The sequence below is a fragment of the Syngnathoides biaculeatus genome, chromosome 8 (genome assembly GCF_019802595.1).
Source record: "Syngnathoides biaculeatus isolate LvHL_M chromosome 8, ASM1980259v1, whole genome shotgun sequence".
Lineage (NCBI taxonomy): Eukaryota > Metazoa > Chordata > Actinopteri > Syngnathiformes > Syngnathidae > Syngnathoides > Syngnathoides biaculeatus.
The window spans coordinates 29,929,908-29,937,350 of NC_084647.1; the positions used below are offsets into that span (position 1 = coordinate 29,929,908).

Sequence of the window (7,443 nt, forward strand, 5' to 3'; positions counted from 1 at the left end):
AAGGGGAAGACGGCCGCAACAGGGTGGGATTTACAACACAAACTAATGTTTTGTTTCAGGCAACACTTAACTGTGTGTTCAGCAGAAGCAGCAGAATTGTCTGCACTGATCCAGGCTTGTAAGATGTTTTCCAAGAAAGATGTGACAACTGACAGCCAATATGACTGGGGCTCAGTTCATGTGTTCTGTCAACAATGGTTAAACTGAAGCTTTATTACCACAACAGGTAATGAGGTTCCACACAAGCCAATTCTCCAGCAGTTACTGGACGCAGTACAACTGCCGGACAAAGGAGCCATTTGTAAATGTGAAGCTCACTTAGCAGGAAATGACCCAATCACAATTGGCAACAGACTAGCTGATCAAGCAGCCAAGGCTGCACTCCAGGGAATCCCCATGGTTGACACAGCACTAGTGAAAGAGGAAACAAAAACACACGCAGTAAAATCAACATGACATTTTGATTTCACGTCAGAAAAACGCACCACTCATTGAACGCACACATTGGGAGAACAAAGGTCCGAAAATTGACAAGGACGGGGTTAGCAAATTGGTCCATGGAAAACCCCGGCTACCAAAATCATTGTTTGGATGGCCAGGAAGATTGACACATGGGTTGAGTCATGTGTCAACAGTGGGGATGGTGGCATTGACACAACAATATTATCACACATATGGGTTTACACACTTTTCCAAATTTTTTTGCAAACAATGTTTTATCTGTTTAAAAACAATGCACAAGGGTACTTAAGACCACGAAGAAGAACATTTCCTCTACCTCAAAAACCATTTCACACAACACATATGGATTACATTGAGTTAAACAAAGCATTAGAGATACAATATTGTTTGGTGATAATTGATGTGTTCTCCAAATGGGTTGAGTTGTTTCCAACAGTGCATGCTGATGCAAAGACAGTTGTAAAAGCACTGTGTAATTGTATTATTCCAATGTTTGGCATTCCAAGTGTGAAGTGATAATGGCACTCATTTTGTAAATGACGCTGTGACAAAAGTTGGACAGGTGTTGAAAATCGACTTAAAGCGTCATTGCAAGTATCATCCGAAATCTGATGGGCTCATTGAACATGGAAACGGAATTGTCAAAGCTAGACTCATAAAGACAATGAGGGAAACCAAAAGACAATGGCCTGACGGTGTTTCAATCGTTGCAACGCCAATGAGGATAGTGCCAGCCAAAGGAAAAACATTATCCCCATTTGAAATTCTACATGGCCACCCTTATAAACTTCCAGACCTCAACTCATCAGAATCACCGGCAACGGGCACATTGGTCCCAGCCCACATGAAAAACATGTTTGACCGGAAAGAGATGCATAAACACATTGACTTGCCAGTGTGTTCTGCACCACAGACAGATAACGTCCGAGTGGGAGACCAAGTCTTCCTCAAAGTGCTGAGACGATCTCGATGGGACAGTGAACGCTGGGGCGGCCCCCACCAGGTGATTGCAGTGACTCCTACGGCTGTAAAGGTCCAGGGACCACCAGTCAGTCAGTGATGAGTCAGTGGCGAGATTAATGGTTTTATCTAATGAGTGCCCATGATGCAGATGATGAAAAATGGTTGTCTTGGCCAAATTATATCACTTCTGTTGATGGTGATTATTGGTCAAATCCACATAGGAATCAGGGAGCGTCAAAATATCTATCAAAGTGACAAGGTCTGATGAACCCACCATAACATTTGTATTACAGCCACTGTCGTCCCTACCAAAAAAAAAAAGACAGAGAGAATTGTACTATGCTCACGCGATGGACATAGTACAGAGCAGGGGGGCATCTGCATGTCCCAATTAAATTGTACTACAATTGGCAGCCACCCATTCACAGTGGCCAGTCAAAGCAAGAACATCTAAATGCTGTTGTCACCTCCCTGCGAGAAAAAATAAGGAAAAAAGCCTGTGGTGTTAAAACTCACTTTAAAGGAGAAGACATTGAAACCCTGTTAATAGAAGACACTGGTGTTGGGATCAATGATAACCTCTTCGTCGAACGAGTAGTGGCAGTAGCTAAGTCGTTAAAGAAAGATTGTGTTGTGTGTATGAAACCGTGTGGCGCTTTGCAGGTTGTGGAGGCAGTTCCATCTGAGTGTGTTCTGAATATGACCCAGGGTCTGCCAGGCACCTCTTTTTGTCTAGCATAATCTACTCATTTTCCTATTGTGCAAGGAGAGACCAGACCGATGTTGTTTCACCCTCCAACCTCTGGGAACGTCACGTACTTTGAATGAGATAAGTGTGGACAGACTAAAGTGCACTGATCGTGGTAACAGCAAGTTCACTATGTGGCCACCACTTAGACTTTTCCAATAAATCTCACCAAGTTTGTTCGGCGTTCTCAGTTTTGGTGGTATTGTGGAGGAGGGACTTTGTATGCTAAATTGTCTCCCTATTGGTCAGAAACTTGTGTGTATGTTACTGGAGTCCAGCAAACAACTTCTTTTGTTGTGAATGATGATGTGTTAACACTTAACAGTACACAGAAGGAAAAGAGATTTGACTAATGCTAATTTAAAGCCTCCAATTACACAGAACACCCCAGTTTATTTTGATGCAATTGGCCAACCTCGAAATATTCCAGACAAAGATAAATTGTTAGATGAAACGAAAGCAGCATTTACACAGCTGCCTTTCATAAGTTATCTTTTCCCTATATCTACATATAAGCACACCGAACTAACCAATTATTTGAATCATAACGTTAACACATTAATAAATTTCACAGGAGCATTGTTCACGGATACATCTTCACAATTGCATGCCACTTCACTTGTGGCTTTGTGGAATAGGCAGGCATGAGACATGATAATGGCGGAAAAAGGAGGGGTTTGTCGAATAATTGAATCTGGTGAGTGTTGTACCTTGATCCCTCTACACACATTGTATAATGGTTCATTCACTGAAACCCTTACACTATTCAGGGCTTATAGGGAGAAAACTCAGAGTATGGAAGGTGTCGAACCAAACGCCTTTTTTCAATGGCTACAGAATAGGTTTGGAAATTGGGAAAGCATAGCTATTGCTATAGCCCCGATTATCATTTGTATTTTATTATTGTCTTGTTTTTGTATCGCTTGTGGTATTCCCCTGTGCAAAGTCTGTACTGTGAAAGTCATGGAAGTTGTTGAGATGAAAGTAGCTGCTGAAGTTACTGTAAAGTCATGGAAGTTGTTGAGATGAAAGTAGCTGCTCAAGTTACTGTAGCCACGTCTGAATAGCAACAAGTGTACGTGGACTCTGATAATGATGATGATTCTATGATGTAAACTTTTTTTGGCGACTTCACAGAAAAGCAATGCAGTTGGAATGTTTGATGTTTCCACGTTTACATTGTATATACATATATTTGGCCAAATACAACTTTACAACCCCTCAACTTTCGCTCTTGCTTGGGAAAGCGTTTTTACACTTTTTTCCCCTTGTGGGTTTTTTGGGTAGTTTTCTTCCCACTCAAGCAATGGCTTTTGATAATGTTTGATGTTATTTTATTTTGATAATGATAAACAGGAGGGAAATATGAAAGAATTCATTACTATGTTAGTTCATCATTTTATCATTAGTTAGTTATGATGATAAAAGTATATCATTACTACTATAGTTACTGTTGGAATTGCCATCCTAACCTCAGCGTGTTCCCTTCTGATCTTAAGCAGATACTCCTCAACACTGAACCCCTTTCTACCACAAGATGATACCCCCAAATGCCATAAACATGTCTTTAAAGAATGCCCTGCTTTTTCTCTTGTGGGGTTATCAGGACACTCTTGCAGCCTTGAAGAAACATGTACCTTAGTGTTTATGTGCTGTTGGTGTAGCCATCTGTGTCAGTATTTTCACTATGTGAGCTTGTAACCATATAAGCCTTTGACCTGAGAAAGCAATAAAAAGAGCAGACAGGGACTACTACTTTGGCAGTCTGGGGGAGCACACTCATGCAGTGGGTCTCCCTGCCTGTCCCTCGCGAGCAAGACAATCTTGGTTAATTTGAGTTCTCTCACTACAGTCCTCAGGCTTGTCTTAGATGTTTTTCGAGGAACATCTCTGACAGAGAAACAAGCCCATATCATAATGCTTGTACCACCATGCTTAACTCTCTTCATTGTGTACTGTCACTTGAATTCAGAGTAAGGGAGTCGTCTCGCAAACTGTCTCTGGTCCCTTGACCCAAAAAGAACAATTTTACTCTCATCAGTCCACAAAATGTTCCTCCATTTTTCTTTCGGCCACTTAATGTTTTCTTTGATAAATTGTAGCCTCTTCTACACATGCCTTCTTTTTAACAAAGGGGCTTTGCGAGGGATTCTTGTATATAGAATAGAGCCACACAGACATCTTCTCACTGTCACAGTACTTACAGGTAACTCCAGACTGTCTTTGATCATCCTGGAGCTCATCATTGGCTGAGCCTTTGCCATTCTGATTATTCTGCAATTTACTTTGGTGATTGTTTTCCATTTTATGCCACGTCTCTCTGGTTTTGCTCTCCATTTGAAAGCATTAGAGATCATTTTAGCTAAATAGCCTATAATTCTTTGCACCTCTTAATGAGGTTTCTCCTCTTGAATCAAACTTTTAATCAAAGTACACTGTTCTTCTGAACAATATTTTGAATGAGAAATATATGTTCAACAGGTGCTGATTTAATCCTTAAGTGCTTAAATAGGGGCCATCGGATTCACACCTGTTTTTCACGAAATTGATTACTTCACGAACTGAATGCCACACTGCTAATTTTTTAACATTTTTTTGAACAAATTGCACAATTTGACAGCCTTAAGAGTGTTTGTATCATGAATGCTGGGTATTGTTGGTTTTCTACTGGACATCATGGTAACTTGTTTGACATGTAGCAATAAAACATATGACGAAAAACGTAGATTAATCTGGTTTAGTCACATCGGACTGCTATTATTTTGAACACTACAGTAAATCCTGATTTCCAATGTCACCAGGTGCAATGCAGGAAGCTCTACTTTTCATTGTTCACCAAGGAGACTGGGGGAATGGCACAACATATTACAACATGCAAGATGAGAAAAAGGAGCAGGCCAGTTTTGGCATTAGTAAAAGTATTTACCATGATGTACAAGCACGTATTTGCTGTAAATGTGTTCATTTTTTAATTCGTCTTCTGTTCTCGAGATTGCCAGCCATATTCTGTATCCAGACTACTCTACTGATGTTATTGGGGTCATCTTTCTTATATTTTAGTCCTTTGTTAATCTCTTGAATTGTTGACATGAGCTGACATACCAGACTGATGAGAATACCAATTCTATTTTTTTTTTATATTAGCCTTGGTGAGGATCTTTATCAAAAAGGAAGATCAAGGATGTCTTTGTTAGGGGACATTTACATTGGACAATCAATATACTGTACATTTGACGCTTATAGTCGGGCTTGTTTGACTCAAGTGAGTGTAATGTGCTCTTGTGTGGCACACTTCTATGGTCCCATTGTAATTATAAAAAACTCGGTTTCGGAATAATAAGCTTGCAGGGATGGGCCCACAATATAGACTTGTCATTGAATGGATGCAATCATTACTCCTCCAAGTTTACATTGGGCGGTAATCCCTCACTTTATCACTGATTCAGTACAATGCCTTTATGTGTGTGTGTCAATGTCGTGCATTTACTCACATGCAGTGCTCTGCTTTAGTTGGCTTTACTGACTATATGTGGTAGCAATGTTTCACATAAGGTCAGCTGGGCTGTTCCTCTGAGTAGTAAAAGAAACCAGAGTAATACAGGTTAATACACTCATACAACGTCATTTCACCTTGTCCTGTTAGGGATTGCCACAACATGTCAACCTTTTCTATGTAAACTTATCTCCTGCTCCCTCCTCTCCAAAACCAACTACTATCTTGTATTTCCTTCCTACATCTATTAACCTTCTCAAGTGTTCCTCAAGCTCACTTACCTGGTGGTCCCATCCTCATTATCGATTGACTAATATACTCACTATCTGTCCTCTGCCCTTTTTTTGGTCTGTTAAGTCTGCTCTCTCTAACATTTTCTACAAAATATCAAACTATGGCTGTTCTTCTGATTAGATTTAGAATCACTATCAGAATTAGCTTTCGTGGCCAAGTGTGTAAAACACACAAGGTATTTTTTCTGGCAGTCGGTGCTGCCCTGGTACGACATTCAGAAGAAAGAACAAGGAACTACGTAGCAACAAGAACAAAGAACAAGAGGCAGTTCTGTTTCTAGGAACTATTCATTTTAAGATGTGGAAGATGTAAAATCTATATAGATGAGTGTGTTAATGTCCCACATTGTGTTAAGCTTGTACTAATACTAGTACTGATTGGACCAGCAGGATGTGAGTGAGTGTCCTAACATGGCACAAAGCAGAAAAATTGTAGGTCCTCTGATCAAGAATTTAATGCCTTAATTGCCAGAAGGAAAAAACTTTTTGTATGCCTGCTACCTTTGACTTTCATTGATCTGTAGCGCTTTCCTGAAGGAAGGAGCTGGAAGAGCTGGTGACCAGGATGTGGAGGATCTGCTCTGGACCTAGTTCGCATTGCGTGCAAGTCCTCGATAGTGGGTAGTGTGGTTGCAGTCGGAGTTTGTCCTTTTTAGTGGCGGCTCCAAACCAGACTGTTATGGAGGTACTCAGTACTGATTGGATAACCGCTGTGTCGAACTATCTCATCTACTCTTGTGACAGGCCATGCTTCCTCAGAAGCCGCAAGAACTTTATCCTTTGCTGGGCTTTTTTGAGGATGGAGTTGATGTTCATCCCCCACTGCAGGTCCTCTGAGACTGTAATTCCCAAGAACTTAAATGTCTCGACGGGTGACACAAGACAGTTGGACAGGGTCATGGGCAGCTGTGGTAAAGGATGCCTCCTGAAGTCAACAATCATCTCCACAGTCTTTTGAGTGTTCAATGCCAGGTTGTGTTGACCACACCAAAGTGCCTGTCTCGCCACTTCCAGTCGATATACAGACTTGTCACAGTCTTTAACAAGGCTGATGACCGTGGTGTCATCTGTGAACTTCAGGAGGTTGACAGTGGGATGCCATGAGGTGCAGTCCTTCGTGTAGAGCTAGAGGAGCAGAGGGGAGAGGACACAATCTTGGGGTGGCCCGGTGCTTTGAGTTCACATAGATCAGGTGGTGTCCCCCAGCTTCACCTGCTGTGTCCTGCCTGTCAGGAATTTGTAGATCCACCGGGAGAAATCAGGTGAGACGCTGAACTGGAGATGTTTGGAGGAGCGGAGTTCAGGGGTGATGGTGTTAAATGCAGACCTGAAATCCATGAAAAGGATCCTCGCATAGGTACCCTCGCTGTCGAGTTGTTTAAGAATAAAGTGCGGACCCATGTCGACGGCTTCATCCACAGATTAGCTCATTAGGCAAACTGCAATGGGTCCATCTGGGGGCATGTGACGCTTTGGAGGAGGTC

The 7,443-nt window shown here is 41.6% G+C and overlaps 1 long non-coding RNA gene across 1 annotated transcript in view; it reads right to left on the reverse strand.

Moving 5' to 3' along the window:
- The window catches only part of LOC133505198 (uncharacterized), a 31,810-nt gene extending 24,732 nt beyond the window's left edge, over positions 1-7,078 (reverse strand). Inside the window, exons 1-2 of the long non-coding RNA XR_009796170.1 lie at positions 6,461-7,078; positions 5,665-5,743 (exon numbers count right to left, since the gene is read on the reverse strand). This is a non-coding gene — a long non-coding RNA (uncharacterized LOC133505198). The remainder of the gene's footprint in view (positions 1-5,664; positions 5,744-6,460) is intronic.
- Between the last annotated feature and the right edge of the window lie 365 nt (positions 7,079-7,443).